The sequence below is a fragment of the Hemiscyllium ocellatum genome, chromosome 5 (assembly GCF_020745735.1).
Source record: "Hemiscyllium ocellatum isolate sHemOce1 chromosome 5, sHemOce1.pat.X.cur, whole genome shotgun sequence".
NCBI lineage: Eukaryota > Metazoa > Chordata > Chondrichthyes > Orectolobiformes > Hemiscylliidae > Hemiscyllium > Hemiscyllium ocellatum.
This window is the reverse complement of record NC_083405.1, coordinates 99,278,289-99,295,609: the sequence shown is the minus strand read 5'-3', so window position 1 is coordinate 99,295,609 and position 17,321 is coordinate 99,278,289.

The following is a 17,321-nucleotide window of genomic DNA, read 5'->3' as shown; positions in this document are numbered from 1 at the left end:
ATATATCTTTTCCTTCAGTTTGATACTTTCCCTAAGTTTGTAAACACTGATGGTGGGTCCTTCCTTCTGAATTTTTCTTTCTATAGGAATATATTGAAACATTGTTTGCAAAATCCAGTAATGACTTAGAGAGGAAAGTTAATGATAACAGAAAGGTGAGTGGGAATGCAAGTGGTGACAATGACATCAAGGGTCTGTAGAAGAATATAGACAGATTAAGTGAGTATGCAATAAAACTTGGCAGATCGTGAATATTGTGGGAAAATGTGAGGTTATGTACTTTGGCAGGAATAGTAGAGGAGCAAAATATTGAAAAATGGCGAAAAACTTCAGAAAGCCATAAAACAGAGGATATTGGGTACCCTTGTCCTTGAATCACAAAATTTCAGCGGGTAATAGGGAAAACAAATGGAATGTTGACCAAGATTTCAAAGTGAATGGAGTATAAAATAGTTCTGCTAAACCTATTCAAAGTGCTAGTCAGACCATAGCTGGAAGGCTGTGAATAATTTTGGCCCCCCTTACCTATAGAAGGATAGCCAGCATTAGAGGCAGTGCAGAGAAGGTTCACTAGGTTGTACGAGGTATGGGGGGATTTTGTTACAAGGAAAGGGGGGAGTAGGTTGGGTCTATGTTAATTGGAGTTCAGACGAATTAAAGGTGGCTTTATTGAAACATACAATATTCTTAGGGGACTTGACAGGATTAATGTGAAGTGAATATGTACCTTAATGATCAAACAGCATAATCCCAAAATAAGGGGTCATTCCTGTTAGGACAGAAATAATGAGGAATTTTGTTATTAAAGGGTAGAACAATTCTTTCCCTTATAGAATTTCCCAATTCTTGAGGCTGAGTCATTAAATATACTCAAGGCTGAGATAGACACAGTTTAAAGTGTAAGGGAATCAAGGGGATAAAACAGAAAAATAGAATTGAGGCCACCCATGTTCTCATTGTATGTGTGTGACTTCTGATCTTGTCCACTCCAAAATTGGCATCTCCACCTCATTGTATGGTGATGCACACTTATAGTGTCATAGAGATATGCAACTCATCCATGCTGACCAGATATCCTAAATTAATCTAGACCCATATGACAGTATTTGGCCCATGTCCCTCTGAACCATTCTTATTCATAAACCCGTCCAGATGCCTTTTAAATGTTGTAATTGTACCAGTCTCCATTGCTTCCTCTGGCAGCTCATTCCACACCCACACCACCCTCTGCATAAAAAAAGTTACCTCGTAGGTCCTTTTTAAATCTTTCCCTTCTCACCTTAAACCTATGCTCTTTAGGTTTGGATTTCCCCCACCCCAGGTAAAAAGACCTTGGCTATTCACCCTATCTACAACCCACTGTAAAGTCACCCATTAGCAAGAGAAAATAGCCCCAGCCCATTCAGCCTCTCCCTATAGCCCTGATCAGGTCTTGGGAATGTATCCACCTTTATGTATTTTGAGTCATCCAGCACCTCTTCCTTTGTAGTTTGGACAATTTTCAAGATGTTATTATTTAGTTCCCCACGTTCTCTATCTTCCACATCCTTCTCCATAGCAAACATGGATGCAAAATATATGTTCAGTACTCCCCCATCTCCTGCAGTTTCATGATAGGTGGCTTTGCTGTGATGGGCTGAAAGGCTTATTTCTGCATCTATATCTTATGGTTTTACAATGTTGAGCACCCTGTATCAAACCTGTTTCTCAACTTTTAATTCCTCATGGAGAACAGTCCCAGCATCTCCGATCTAAGTAACTGAAATCGCTGCACTATGACATACAATGTTAGCAAAATGTCTGTATGACAACAATGTTGAATCGTTCACAGCAATCCACCTGCTTTCAGTCCAACTACCAGGCTGTTTATCTCACGGTTAAATTTTCTTGAATGGCAAAGATGGTACTGGGCACCATTTATTTATTTTTTCAAATCATTTATTTTCAAAAGATTCAAGAGACATTTGTTACAGTCCCTGATATTCCCATGCCAATGAGAAATTTGAGATAGGGCAGCATAAATTGAGAGCTTGAAAAGAGCAGTAAGAGAGTGAGTTTTTGAGAAGATTTGTAGCTCAGCCATTCCTAGATGTCACAGTCAAGCAAAAAGTCAGTGGGGAACTTCAAACCAGCATCTACAGGAAAATAACATACACGGACCAAATACTGAACTACAGAAGCAATCATCCCAACACTCACGAACAGAACTGCATGAGAACATTATAACAAATGAGCCACCACATGCTGCAGCACAGAGGAACTATGAAGAGCAGAGAAAAATCACCTATACAGTGTATTCAGGAAGAACGGGTACCCAATGAACACAGTCAGTCAATTTCTCAGCAACAAACTCAAATAAGCAGACAAAACGCTCCCAGAAACCCTAGCCACTCTCCCCTGCATCAAAGGTGTCTCAGAAATTACTGCCAGACTACTCAGACTTCTTGGCATCATGGTAGCCCACAAACCCACCAGCAGCTAATGAATTTAAAAGACCCTATACAGCCAACAAGCAAAACTAATGTAATTTACAAAATACCTTGCAAGAACTGTGACAAACACTACATTGGACAAACAAGCAGAAAACTAGTTACCAGGATACATGAACATCAACTAGCCACAAAAAGACATGACTCACTATCACTAGTATCCTTACATACAGATGAAGAAGGACACCACTTTGACTGGGGAAACACATCCATCCTAGGATAAGCCAAACAGAGACATGCAAGAGAATTCCTAGAAGCATGGCATTCCAACCAGAACTCTATCAACAGTTCAATTTTGACCTCATCTAGAACCCTCTGAGAAAAAGAACAGGAAATTATACCATTAACCCAAGGAAACCTAAGCACATAAATAAAAAGTGGAACATAATATCAGCACTTCACTGGAGGTTCACTGATGATGTTACCTAGTATGGTGATGAAACATCTGAAAATGAACCTTCTAGCTCAGCAAGCAAACTTACAGTCAGAGAATTAAGAGAAATGGAACAAGGAGAGATGCACAAAAGTACAATAGGAGTCAGAGCAATGAAAATCCCATACGTAATTTTACCATAATTACATTTTAACGAAATATTACTAACCTAGAATCACAAAAAGGTGCATTAGCGGTATTGATAGCAAATTTCATCCCACAATGTAACAGCAGTCCGAATCCTGACAGTGCAGCTAATGCAGCCAATATAACTCCCAGAGTAGCGACCCATACCTTATTCCTCACACAGTCCAACCTGAAAGTAAATTTGACAATCTTGTATAACACAACAGATTTTTTTCTATGATGTATTCTGTGAAAATCTGTTAAAAATAATTATGAAAAAGTGGATTTTACCTCATACAAGATATGATAGAAAAGAATATTGAAAGAAAATATGTGGCAGACAACAAAGGAATGATTTTCTTGGAAGTCCCTTCAAATTCTTTTTGTCTTGATATTGATGTGAAATAGGAAACCTGTAATTCAGGAATAAAGGTTAGCAATTATCAGAGATACTCTCAATTTATTTTCAGAAAACAACATCCTGAGCAGCTGTGATATGTGGGAGCTGGTGAACACTGGAGTGATCCATGGTGACCACATCTGTATCAGCTGATCAAGGACAACAGCTCAGAGCTACTGAGACACTGCAGACACTGTGACGCATCAGGGAGTGGGAGAAAAAAACCTAGCTGCTGTTGTGGGAGGCAATCACACCACTTAGATTAATTACATCAAATTTGCTGCATGGTCAGGGACAGTAAGGTGTCACTGTGGATGAGGTGGCTATACGGATCCATAATTTAGTTTTGGAGGAGCCTCAGTCAGTGCCTTTCTCCGATAGGTACATGGCTCTTGCTCTGAAGGTGGACAAGGACACAAGCTGTAGGGAGAATGAGTAAATAAACCACAGTCAGAATGGTTCAGAACACTCTTCAAGTCAGCGAAGAAAAGAAACATTTACTGGTAACGCATAGTGTGGTTAGGAAAATAGAATTCTCTGCAGCAAGGACAGAATAATGTACAAGACATTGTACAAGACATTCAGGACAACTCTTTTGGATTGGGAAGGAACTTGGACTGGAAGGGGAAGGATTCAGTTGCTGTGGTTGATGTTGGCACGAGCAATGTAGGTAGGACTAGGAAAGCAGTTTGGCTCAGAGATTTCATACTACTTGGGAGGCTAAATGAAAAAGAAGCACAAAGGTAATGACCTCAGGATTATTGGCATATATTAAATAAGATTAGAGTGGTTAAAGCATTGCTGAAAGAATGGTGGGGAAGAAAGAGTTCCAATTAATTGGTATTGGCACCAACATTAGGGAAAGTAAGTGCTGTTCTAATGAATAATGCTGGGACCTGTGTTCTGATGAATCACATTGTAGGATTGCTATTAGGGTTTTAAACAGTTAGGGTGCAGAGGGTTCGATTGAACGAAGCTCAAAAATATCAAAAAGAAATAAGGTAGAGCAGAGATGCAGATTAGTGAAGGGATAAACAATAATTACTGTGTGACAGGATGGATTAGAAAATATATGCAAAAGGATGCAGCAGACATTAGAACTAGTTCATGTTCATGTTTCTACCCAACATTGTGACATCTGCAAATCTGATCTCATCTAAATCATGAATATATGTTGTGAATTCCTGGAGTCCAAGCATTTGTTCCTGTGGTACACTACTGGTCACTGACTGTCACTTGGGAACTGACCTGTTTTTCCTCTTCTTTGTTTCCTGTCTGCCAACCAGTTCTCTACTTATGGCAGGTTACTGTTTCCAATCTGTTTTAATTTTATAATCTTTTACCGAGATTATATTGAAAGTTATCTGGAATTCCAAGTAAACTATATCCATTGGTTCCCATACATCAACCCTACAAATACATCCTTATATCCTTGAAAACTTCCCACAGATTTGTCAAGCACAATTTCCCCTTCAAAATACCAACCTGACTCTGCCCAATCTCATCATTGTTTCCCAAATGCTCTGCTATAAAATCTATCATAATGGGTTCCAACATTTTTCCCACAATTGATGTCAGGCTAACTGACCTAGAATTTCCTATTTTTCTCTCTATTCTTTTTTTTAAATATTGAGTTTATATTAGCTATTGGCAAATGCATAGGAACTGTTCCAGATTCTACCGCCATTGTATTCATTATTTCAAGGGCCATTTCCTTCAGTACTCCAGGATTTAAATGGTCAAGCCCTGGGAATTTATTCCTGATTCCTGAAGAAGGGCTTATGCGCAAAACGTCGAATCTCCTGTTCCTTGGAGGCTGCCTGACCTGCTGCGCTTTTCCAGCAACACATTTTCAGCTGGGAATTTATTGACTTGTAATCTAATCACTGTTCGCAACATAATTTCCTTACTCAGTGATTTCCTACAGTTACTCCCTCTCACTAGGCCCTGTATTCTCAATATTTTTGGCAAGTTATTTGCATCCTCCTGAGAGAAGACAGGCACTATGTATATATTTATTTGTCTGTCATCTTTTTGTTCTCATTATAACTTCATTATAATGTGTCTGATTGCAAGGGATCTACATGTGTCTATATCAATCTCTCTCGTGTTACATATCGATAGAGTCTTTTACAATCAAATTGTATGTTCCCTGCAAAACTGACTCTCATATTCCCCCTTTTGTCCTTTTTAGCTGAAACCTAAACTGTTCCCAATTCTCTGATCTGCTGCTTTTTTTGGCCATTTTTTGTGCCCCATCCTTCGATTTTTATTGGAAATTTAATATTTTTACAAGTTTACAAAAATAAAAAAACTCTCAAGTACAAACATTGATATACAAGTAAATCTTAAATAAATTATAACCAAAATTTAACAAAAGAAAAATACCGAGAAAAAAAAACAAAACTCAACTAACTACTAATCTAACCTACAACTAACCAGAGTGTATAATTAAGTCTTTTACATTAGTCAAATAAGAGAAAGAAAAAAAACCAACGGATAACACAGAAATTGGATAATGAGATACATGCTCGGAATGTGTTAACATCAAATGTAACAAAACCAGTATTCGTGCGGGACTCCTCTCCCAAAGAGCCCCGGAGCAGCCAGGTTCGCAATCTCAATTAAATAAAAGCCCTTGTTAGGATAGCCGAAATATCTGTTTTTATATAATTCAAGAAGGGCTGCCATATTTTATAAAATAATTCAGTCTTTCGGTGCACCATATTTGTAAGGAAGTCAAGGGGAATACATTCCATGATTAATCTGTGCCAATTTGAAAGTCCAGGGGGGCCCTCAGCCACCCAGTTCACCAAAATATTTTTCCTTGCACAGAAAGAGAGAATAGAAAATAATCTCTTCCCGTTCATATCCAGGGAGGGTAAGTTCGAAAAGCCCAAAAGGAGAGGTACTGGGTCCACTCTAATTTCCGTTCCTAAAATTTCTGTCAGGGTACTTGCTACTTTTGTCCAGTATCTATGGATCTTATGACAGGTCCATAGGCAATGTACAAGAGTGCCCACCTCTATTTTACATTTGGAACACACTGGAGATGCTCCTGCCTTAAATTTTGCCAATCAATCCGGTGCTATATGGGCCCTATGAAGTATCATCAGCTGGATAACCTGAGTTCTGTTGCAGATGGTGATTCTTCTGGTGTTTTCCCAAATGTCATTCCACGTTTCTATAGAGATTTCTAGTCCCAAATCCTTATCCCATGTTTTAAACAGATTGTCCATATCTCCTGATACTTCTTCATGTAGTAAATGATAAATAGTCCTGACAGAAGATACCCCCATTGGCCATAGCACTCTACATTCTCTATCTGATTTATAAAGACTATCCAATAACATAGTCTTCTTCTGTGTATAATCTCAAATTTGGAAGTATCGAAAGAGATCTCCATTAGGTAATCCGAATTTCTGACGCAGCTGTTCAAAAGACATCAGGACCCCTTCTTTAAATAGGTCCCCTAAACATGAGATACCCCTGGATCTCCAGAGTTTAAAAGTGGCATCTGAAAACCCCGGTTGAAATCCCCATGCTCCCACTATCGGAGCATAGGGGGATGTTTTATGTGAGTTGTCCTCATTTTGCCGCATTATATTCCAAGCTTTAATTGTGTTTTGTATTATGGGGTTTTTACAGTGATCCATGATGATTTTCCTCTTGTCTGAAAATAAAAGGTTGATAAGTGGGCATTTTACTTGAGAGGCCTCGATGTCTAGCCAGATTGATTGCGGGTCAGACAAGACCCAATCAGCTATGTAACTTAATAGGGAACTTAGCTGATATTTAATAAAATCTGGGAAGTCCAATCCTCCCCTTGCCTGTGGAAGCTGTAGCTTTTTCAGCTTAATGAGGGGCCGTCTATGATTCCAGATAAAGGAACCTAACTAGCCATATAATTTACGTAGTGCCAGCCTCGGCAGCATCACCGGAAGCATTCTCATAGGGTATAGGAGACAGGGCAGGACATTCATTTTAATTAATGCTATTCTACCCAACCAGGACATTGGAAGGTCACCTCATCACTCGAGGTCCTGCCTTATCCTTTCCAGTAAATGCACAAAGTTAGCCTTGTATAACTGACCAAATACTGGGGCAATAAAAATGCCTAAATATAAGAAACCCTCCAGGGACCACCGAAAGGGAAAGTGGGATCCGTCCACTAAGTGGGGTATCATAGCAAGGCCACCCATTGGCATAGCCTCCAATTTTGAGAAATTAATTTTATAGCCTGAGAATGCACTAAATGTATTAATAACTTGGATTAAGCAAGGCACGGACATCGGGGGATTACTGAGGAATAGAAGAACATCATCTGCAAAAAGGGTAATTTCATGTTTACCTATACCAATCCTCGGGGCTGTTATATTAGGATCAGTCCGTATAGCTTCTGCTAGTGGTTCAATTATTAGCATAAATAACAATGGCGAAAGGGGACATCCCTGATGGCAGCTCCTACCTACACTGAAGCTATCCGAGCCTAATCCATTGGTAATCACAACTGCTTTGGGATCACTATACAGTGTTGAGATCCATTTGGTAAACACCTGTCCAACGCCAAGCCTTTCCAATGTGTAAAACAAATATGACCATTCAATCCTGTCGAATGCCTTTTCCGCGTCTAATGAGACTACTACTCCTGGTATCTTTACTGATGGCAGACTTGAATCATATTCAAAACCCTTCTAATATTATTGAATGATCTACGGCCCTTAATAAACCCTGTCTGATCCTCCTTTATGATATGTGGCAATACCCTTTCTTGCCTCAATGCTAATGTTTTAGAAAGGATTTTAAAATCTACATTTAGCAAGAATATTGGTCTGTATGATACGCAATCTTCTGGGTCCTTTCCTTTTTTAAGGATAAGAGAGATATTTGCCTCTTTCAATGAAGGCGGGAGACAGCCCTGACTGAATGTGTAGTTATACATGTCCATAAATGGACCAGCCAATATTCCCGTAAATTCTTTATAGAATTCAGCTTGAAAGCCATCTGGGCCCGGTGCCTTACCGCTCTGAAGTTGCCTGATTGTGTCAAGTATTTCTTGGACTGTAAGGGGAGCATTTAAGACCGATACCTGTTCCAGAGTTAGGTCCGGAAAGGTCGAATTTTTAAAAAATGATTGCATCCTCCTAGTCCTGTCTTCACAATCCTGAGATTTATATAAATCAGAATAAAATTTTCTAAAGATTGCGTTAATCCTTTTATGATCATGAGTCAGAATACCCGTACTTTCCTTGATAGACGTGATAGTTTGAGGGGCCTTTTTGATCTTTGTGAGAAATGCTAAGTATCTACCAGGTTTATCGCCAAATTCATATAACCTTTGTTTTGCAAATAATATTTCCCTCTTAGCCGTTTGGGTAAGCATGGTGTTTAGAGCTGTCCTAAGGGCCATAATCCTTTGTAATTTGATAATAGAAGGTCTATCAGCGTATGCAGTTTCAGCTGCTTTTAAGCGAGCTTTGAGCAGACGTTGTTGTTCTCCCTTTAATTCTTTCTGGGTCGCTGAATATTAGATGATCAAACCTTGCGCATAAGCTTTGATGGTCTCCCACATCATTGATGGGTTGCTAGCCATATCTAAATTAATTTCTAAAAAAAGTTTTAAATTCTAGAAAGAAGTACTTTACAAATTTACTATCTTTCATCAGGTAGGGGTCCATACACCAATGTTGAGGGGATGTCTCATTGTTCCTCGCCTTGATTTCCATATATACAGCAGCGTGATCGGAAATTGCAGTACTACCTATTTTACAGGATGATATGGAATTTTTAAAAAATCGAGGGGGCAAAAATCATATCAATTTTGGTATGACATTTATGTGAATTGGAGTAAAAAGAAAAATCTCTGCCCTGTGGATGAAGACATCTCCATACATCTACTAATCCTAATTCTTTGTTCAAATCCACCAATTGTCTAGATCTGGGAGATACTCCCGCAGTACTCTTGGGAATCCTATCTATTTCCGGATCCATAATACAATTAAAGTCTCCCTCTATAATTGTATGATGGGCACCGAGAGCCATCAATTTTGAGAAGGCTTCCGTTATAAATTTAAAAGGATGTGCCGGGGGGCAATACAAATTTAAAATCCCGTATTCCTCTCCATTTATAAGGGCTTTAATCAGAATATATTGTTCAGATTCCTCTTTTATCTGATTTAGGATTTTGAAAGGGAAATTCTTCCAAATAAGACTAACAACTCCCCTACTTTTTGAGCTAAAAGATGAAATCCACCCTGTCGTAACTTCTTTATCCAGCAAGTGTGTCTCCTGGAGAAGAGCTATATCAACCCTTTCTTTCTTGAGATTTGATAATATTTTCTTCCTTTTGACTGGTGAATTACTCCCTTTGACATTCCAGGTGCACCACTTAACCGACTGATCAACCATAATCGTCCGGGCAAATCCGAGACCCCTCAGGAGGGGAAACCCTACCTAGAACATCCCAAGCATAGAGCATATAAAATTCACAAAAATAAATGCTCACTAATACACTCACAACAGTATAATAAAAAACTATTTCTAAATAATAAAAATATAAAACGTATTTAAATGGAGATTTTCCCCCTTGTTCCCAGGGGGTATCACTTCCTTTCCAAAGGTCCATCGTATCCTCTCCCAACAAGTGCCCCACCCTTGACCCAGGTGCTCCTCAATAGGATGAGGAAACTTCAACTATACTACAGAGCTAGAGTTAACAGTGAGCACCCTACCCACATACCCCCACCCACACCAACACCTGGATATATTTGGTAATGTTAATACCTTGTATTAACATATATAACTATAAAATTACAACCTCAACAAGTAATAATTAAAGGTAATAATACAAAATAACAAAGGAAAACAACCCCGCTCCTAGAGACAGACGTAAAATAGAATAAGGTAACCACTTCCCCCCACCAACATTAACTAGACTCCCCAGCCTATATATTATATATATATATATATATAAAATAGACTAATTTTAAAAAAAACCCAAGGGGGGAGAAAATCGTTAATTAGAGAACAAATAAATAAATCCCTCTCCCCACCCCCCCAAGATAATATTAAACAATAAGGTAAAAAAAGGGGATGTAAACCGGAGTGGGGGGAAGGCAAACCAACATCAATTATCTCTTACAATTTATCTAAGAGAGTCCAAAAATTCCTTGGCCTTTTCCCGCGATCCGAAGTTATACATGGATCTTTCATGGTTAAAGCTGGGTAGCGTAAGGAGTACTGAATATTTAAGTCCCTTAAACACTTCTTCGCCCCATCGAATGCCTTCCACTTTCGGACCAGAGCTGGGGAAAAGTCCTGGAATAACATGATTTTGGATCCTTTATAGATCATGGCTTGGGGATCTTTTCCAAGATTTCTAGAGGCTTCTAGATGTATCTGCCTCTCCTTATAGCTCTGCAGCTGGAACAGGACCGGGCGGGGGCGCTGGTTCGAGCCGGGCCCACATATTGCAACCCGGTAGGCCCATTCTACCCTTACCTGGCCTGATCCAGCCTCCAGATTTAACAGCTGTGGCAGCCACTGCTCCAGGAATGCTGTAAGCTGGCCTTCCTTTTCCCGTTTGGGAAGGCCCAGCAAACAAATATTTTTTCGACGACCTCGAGAATCGAGGTCGTTAATGTGGTTCTCTAAGGTCCGGACTCTCGAACAGCGAGTCCAGATCTGATCCACGACCGATTGTGCTGTAGCTTCGGAGGTCGCGGCCTTTAGCTCCGCCCCTCCGACTCAGTGCTCGATTTCCTTAATGTCTCGGTCGTGCTTTTGCAGTGCGACCGAAAGTGAGTCCCATCGACCTCGGGATTCTTCAATAAAAGCGTCAATCTTCACATCCAGTTTGGAGATGATTTCCACGAGGCTTGCCACCGTAGGTAAGTTCCCTGGGGCGGCTGTGGACGCCTCTGCTGCAGCTGGAGAGGGTGGGGGAGGGGTTCCTGCTTGCTGAGAGCTGCGGGCTCCCTTCCCTTTAGTCATTTTTACTGAAGATTAAATTGTTTAAATTCAACACTAAACAACTAATTAAATTAAACAGCTATTTTAAATGATTTGGTGAGTGTGGTGGGGGATGGTGACCCACTTTGCCTAAGTCTTGGGAGGAGGACTGTAGACTCAGACTTGCTGGGTTGCTGCCATCTTGGATCCCCCCATCTTTGGATTTAATACAGCCCTCAATTTCCCTTATCAGCCATGGTCAAGCTAAACTTTTCCATTTCACTTCATGGAACAGACTTTCAGAAATATAGATACACATGAAAAACTCACCATAATATTTTTCAGATTTTTCAGTTTGTTCGGAAAAACCTGAAGGAAATTTTTCAGCCACAGCAAACTGAGGGTTTTCATGTCATAATCCAGTCTAATAGCCTTTGCTTTATTAATATAATTTTGATCTTGGTCAACACCTCCAACAGCCAAACCAATAAAAGTCTTATTCATCGTAGGGTAAGAAATCCTCGTGTTGGTTGCTAGACTGTGATTTATAATATTTAAAATTTCATTTCCAAAGCACGAGTTTGCCATCCGTGTACAAAGAGAAGAATAGGTGTACATGACACCCTGACTATTGTTGATGCTGAGCTGCTTTACATCAGCATCAAGTGAAAGAATCTCTTGAAATGCAGCAGCTGTCAAGATATTGTCATCTTTCGATACAGTAATGAAAGAAGCAAACACCCCCTCTGTGTAAAGTCTCTGACCAGAGAAGAATTCAGAATCAGTGGTTGGAAAATGTTTTTTAATGAATTTTCTCTCAGATTTTGCTGGTCTATATACGGGTGTAAATTGCTCCTCTATGTCATTGCTTTCATGTCTCCGTAAAGAAGAAAAACCCGAACCCAGAGCAGCAGAAAGCATCAGAGGAAACGTGAGGAAGCACCAGGAATATTTACTCACGAGGATTCCAAGTTTACGAAAAGCCCGGCGGAGAAGTTTCTCGATGCAATTTGTCCTGCACTGAGTCATGCTGAGAGATACCATGGTAAAACAAAACCTGATTCCATAAACTTTCACCTCAACATGGTCCAGTGTTTAAGAGGGGAAAAAAGGCAACTTTTTAGAGATAAGCTGGATACTGCTGCTTCTCTGAGCTGCTGGAATGAAATACACAATAAGAACTGTTCGGAGCTGCTTGAGTCTATTTGTTTCTAAACCACTAATGTAGATTGCTTTCCACCGGTTGCTCTGGAGATGATCCTGTTGTGCATCTTCCCTTCTGGTCAGCCAAAAGTTCCGTAATTTAGATTAATAATTAACCAATTATTTTCGAATCAGATTTAGAATTAAGTTTAATTGTCGCGTATGCTTCAGTACTGGAATACAGGAGTACAGTGAAAAGCTACAGAAGAGAGGTAGCCTTATTGAAATACATAAAATTCTTACAAGATTTGACATGATGGATGCAGAAAAGTTGTTTCCTGTTGTGGGAGAGTCTAAGACCAGAAGGCATAATCTCAGAATTGATGGTCACCCATTTCAGACAGAGATGAGGAGGAATTTCCTCTCTCAGAGGGTAGGAGAAAGTGAGGTCTGCAGATGCTGGAGATCAGAGCTTAAAAATGGAAAAGCGCAGCAGGTCAGGCAGCATCAAAGGAACAGGAGAATCGACATTTCGGGCATAAGCCCTTCTTCAGGAATGAGGAGGGTGTGCCAAGCGGGCAAAGATAAAAGGTAGGGAGGAGGGACATGGGGAGGGGGGCATTGGGAATAGATAGGTGGAAAGAGGTTAAGGTGAGGGTGATATGCCGGAGAGGGGGTGGGAGTAGAGAGGTCGGGAAGAAGATTGCAGGTCAAGAAGACGGTGCTGAATCTGAGGGTTGGGACTGAGAAAAGGTGGGGGGAGGGAAAATGAGAAAGCTGGAGAAATCTCCTAGGAACTCTCCAACCACAAGGGATGAATGCAAATTTCTCCAGCTTTCTCATTTCCTCTCCCCCCACCTTTTCTCAGTCCCAACCCTCAGATTCAGCACCGCCTTCTTGACCTGCAATCTTCTTCCCAACCTCTCCATCCCCACCCCGTCTCCAGCCTATCACACTCACAGTAACCTTCTTCCACCTATCGCATTCCCAATGCCCCTCCCCCCAAGTCCCTCCTCCCTACCTTTTATCTTAACCTGCTTGGCACACTCTCCTCATTCCTGAAGAAGGGCTTATGCCCGAAACATCGATTCTCCTGTTCCTTTGCTGCTGCCTGACCTGCTGCACTCTCTCAGAGGGTAGGTCATTGTGGAATTCTTTACTGCAGAGGGTGCTAGTTGAGTTGCGGGCTATTGAGTATTGGATTGTTAAGTATATTTAAGGCTGACACAGATTTTTAATTATTATAACAAAATCCAAGATTATAGAAAAAACACAGGAAGGTGGAGTTTGAAGCTGTTAGATCATCCATGACCTCATTGAATGGTGGGATGTTTTAATGGGATGGATGGTCTATTTCTGATCCTCTGTTTTATGGACTGTGAACTAGTGACCAGATAATAATGAAAAAGGGCTTCAGCCTGGCAGCAATTATAGAGATATACAGCTTGGAAAGAGACTGATCTGTCCAATGAATTAGCTCCCAGGAAACTGAGCTCTCTGTTCTCAAATCAGCCATCTCTGATTCCGTCACTGTTGATGAAATTGCTGCCTGTCCCTTCTGCTCTGGTACTTTGGCAACATGCCCTGGCAGGGTCTGCTAGCATGCCAAGCCAAGACACTGGCATGACCCGCCAAGACACCAGGCCCAGAACCCACCATGAGCTGTTGAAACGCCAGGCTGGGACCTGCCATGTGATGCCCAGAGACCAGACTGATAACTGCCAAGCTGTCAGGAGACCAGGCCTGGGACCCACCTCATGCCACTGAGAGACCAGGCTGAGACTACCAAGAGCCACTAAGACACCAGCTGGCACCCACCAGGCGCAGCTGAGAAACATTCTCTCAACTGTTACAATTCTTTATTCAATCTCATTCGAATCTTAATCAAACTGATGCTGTCCACATCATGCTATTTATGCCAAGTGAGAAGTGATTCTGTAACATCGTGGGCAGCGTGGTGGCAGTGGGTGGCACGATGGCACCGTGGTCAGCACTGCTGCCTCACAGCGCCAGAGACCTGGGTTCAATTCCCACCTCAGGTAACTCTCTGCGTGGAGTTTGCACACTCTCCCCATGTCTGCGTGTGGGTGCTCCGGTTTCTTTCCATAGTCCAAAAATGTGCAGGTTAGGTGAATTGGCCATGCTAAATTGCCCGTAGTGTTAGGTGAAGGGGTAAAATGTAAGGGAATGGGTGTGGATGGGTTGGTCTTCGGCGGGTCGGTGTGGACTTGTTGGGCCGAAGGGCCTGTTTCCACACTGTTAGTAATTTAATCTAATCATTAGTAGGTTGCTCCAAGTCTAAAAATCTCTACACATCACACATTCCCACGCTAATAGTTATATTAAACAAATGAGCAATCTTGTCATTTATCATGTCCCTAGATGATACCTATCTGAACTATTTACTTATTCCTCTGTCACAACTTACGTGGAAATTTAAGAAATAAATCACTCCAAAGTCCTCAAACTGATTTATCACCATTTTGTATTCTCACTTAGTGTAAAAGGTTTTTAAATAAAAGAAGTGCTAAAGACAATCTCACTTTAAAGGAGCTATAAACTTTAGTTGAAGGTAAAAATCAGATTTTAAAAAATAACAATGTGAAGGACTTGGGTAGTCTTGGACGGAAATGATAAAATGAAAAGAGTAAAGAAAGCCTGTCCACCATCATCTCTAGATAGATAATGGATATTCTTAGCAATATATCAGCAGATGTTTGGTCATTCCCTACCAAACTCAAAATTCAAGTGTGCAGCCCGAGAGCAAATATTTAGAATTGATTTTTTTAAAAATTTCAATTAATTCGGGTGACATGCACTTCGCTGGCTGGGACAGCATTTATTGCAAGTCCCCAGTTGCTCTTGAGGTGGTGGAGAGCTGCTTTCTTGTACTGCTGCAGTCCCACATGGTATAGGTAGATCCACAAAGCTATTAGGGAGGGTTTGACCCAGAGATAGTGAAGAAATGGCCATACATTTCCACGTCAGGATAGTGAATGGCTTGGAGGGGAGTTTGCAGATTGTGATATTTTCATGCATCTGCTACCCTTTTCCTTCTAGGTGGATTTGGAAGAGTGAATTTCTTCAGTGCATTTTGTAGATGCTTCACACTTATGCTACTGAGCATTGATAGTGGATGGAATGGGTTTTCGTGGATGTGTCAATCAAGCAGGGTCCTTTGACTTGGATGGTATCAAATCTCTTGACGGTTCTTGACTCATCCATCACATTCCTGACTTATACCTTGTTGATGAAGGACAGGCTTTGGGGAATCAGGAGGTGCATTACTCACTGTAGTTTTCAATCGCAGACTGGGTTTTGTAGCCACTGCATGTACAATGGCAAGCCCTGTTCAGTTTCTGCTCTATGATTTCTCCCAGGATGTGCTATCATTGCGCTATCATGCACTATCACACTGTTCTATCATTATTCAGATGGGCCTGAAGAGGGGTCTCAGGACCTGATACGCTAACATTGGATTCTCTCCACAGGTGCTGCTGGATCTGCTGAGTTTTGGCATAAATTTCTGGTTTTACTTGTGAACCTAACTGACCTGATTTACGTGGACTTGTCTATGCATGAGACTGAAACAAGTGATCAGTCTGCTCTGTCCCAATCACCACTCACTGACCAGCCCCACTGCGTCCTGAACTAGTTATCGATCACTGAGAAGTAAACTTTCTTATACCCAATTTTCCATACAAGCAGACGTTGCATTTAAACTTTGACACTGTCCAGTTTTCAGTGAGTAGTCAGTTTGCCCTCTGACTAACCTCACAATTATGTCATCTACCACACCCAGTTTAATCACCTGGGAAAAAGCTTAGCTTTGTTTTAACAAACCTTGAACATCAGCCAACCTTCTGATTCTGCTGCCACCTTTATGTCACTCAATCAAACACATAATATTTACACAGACTATTCCTGTGATCAGGCACTCCTGTTCAGCTGATTTATAGTCACATATTGGACACATCTGATGCCCTGTTCTGTTTCAAAGAGATCTTCAACCAAACACTCTGTGATGGTTCAGGTGAGAGTAAGAATGTGGTTCTGCTAGAAGGTATGATCAATTAGGAGGGTGCATTAAGAAATCAACACCTCAAAGGTAATGTCTGGAATATAACTGAAGTAGGTGAAGTTACCAAAAACCCCAGCAGACCAAGTTAAGCCGGAAGAGATGCATTCGTTTCATACCCTGCTATTGTCCTCCAGCTGCACACCCAGATTGTTCACTTGGTCTCTAATGGACTCTACTCTTGCTCTTCTTTCCCTCTTCCCCTGAATATATTTACACAATATCTTGTGACTCTCACCAATTTTAACTGCCAGTGTAGTATCATGCATTTCTACAGCTGGTCACTGACCTTCCTAATCCATAGTCATAGAGATGTACAGCATGGAAACAGACCCTTCGGTCCAACCTGTTCATGCCAACCAGATATCCCAACCCAATCTAGTCTCACCTGCCAGCACCCAGCCCATATCCCTCAAAATCTTCCTATTGATATACCCATCCAAATGCCTTTTAAATGTTGTAATTATACTAGCCTCCAACACTCATTTGGCAGCCCATTCCACACACACACACTACCCTCTGCATGAAAAGGATGCCCCTTAGGTCTCTTTTCATATCATTTCCCTCTCACCCTAAACTTATGCCCTCAAAATCTGGACTCCCCCACCCCACGGAAAAGACTTTGTCTATTTACCCTACCCATGCCCCTCATGGTTTTAAAAACCATTATAAGGTCACCTCTCAGCCTCTGACACTCCAGGG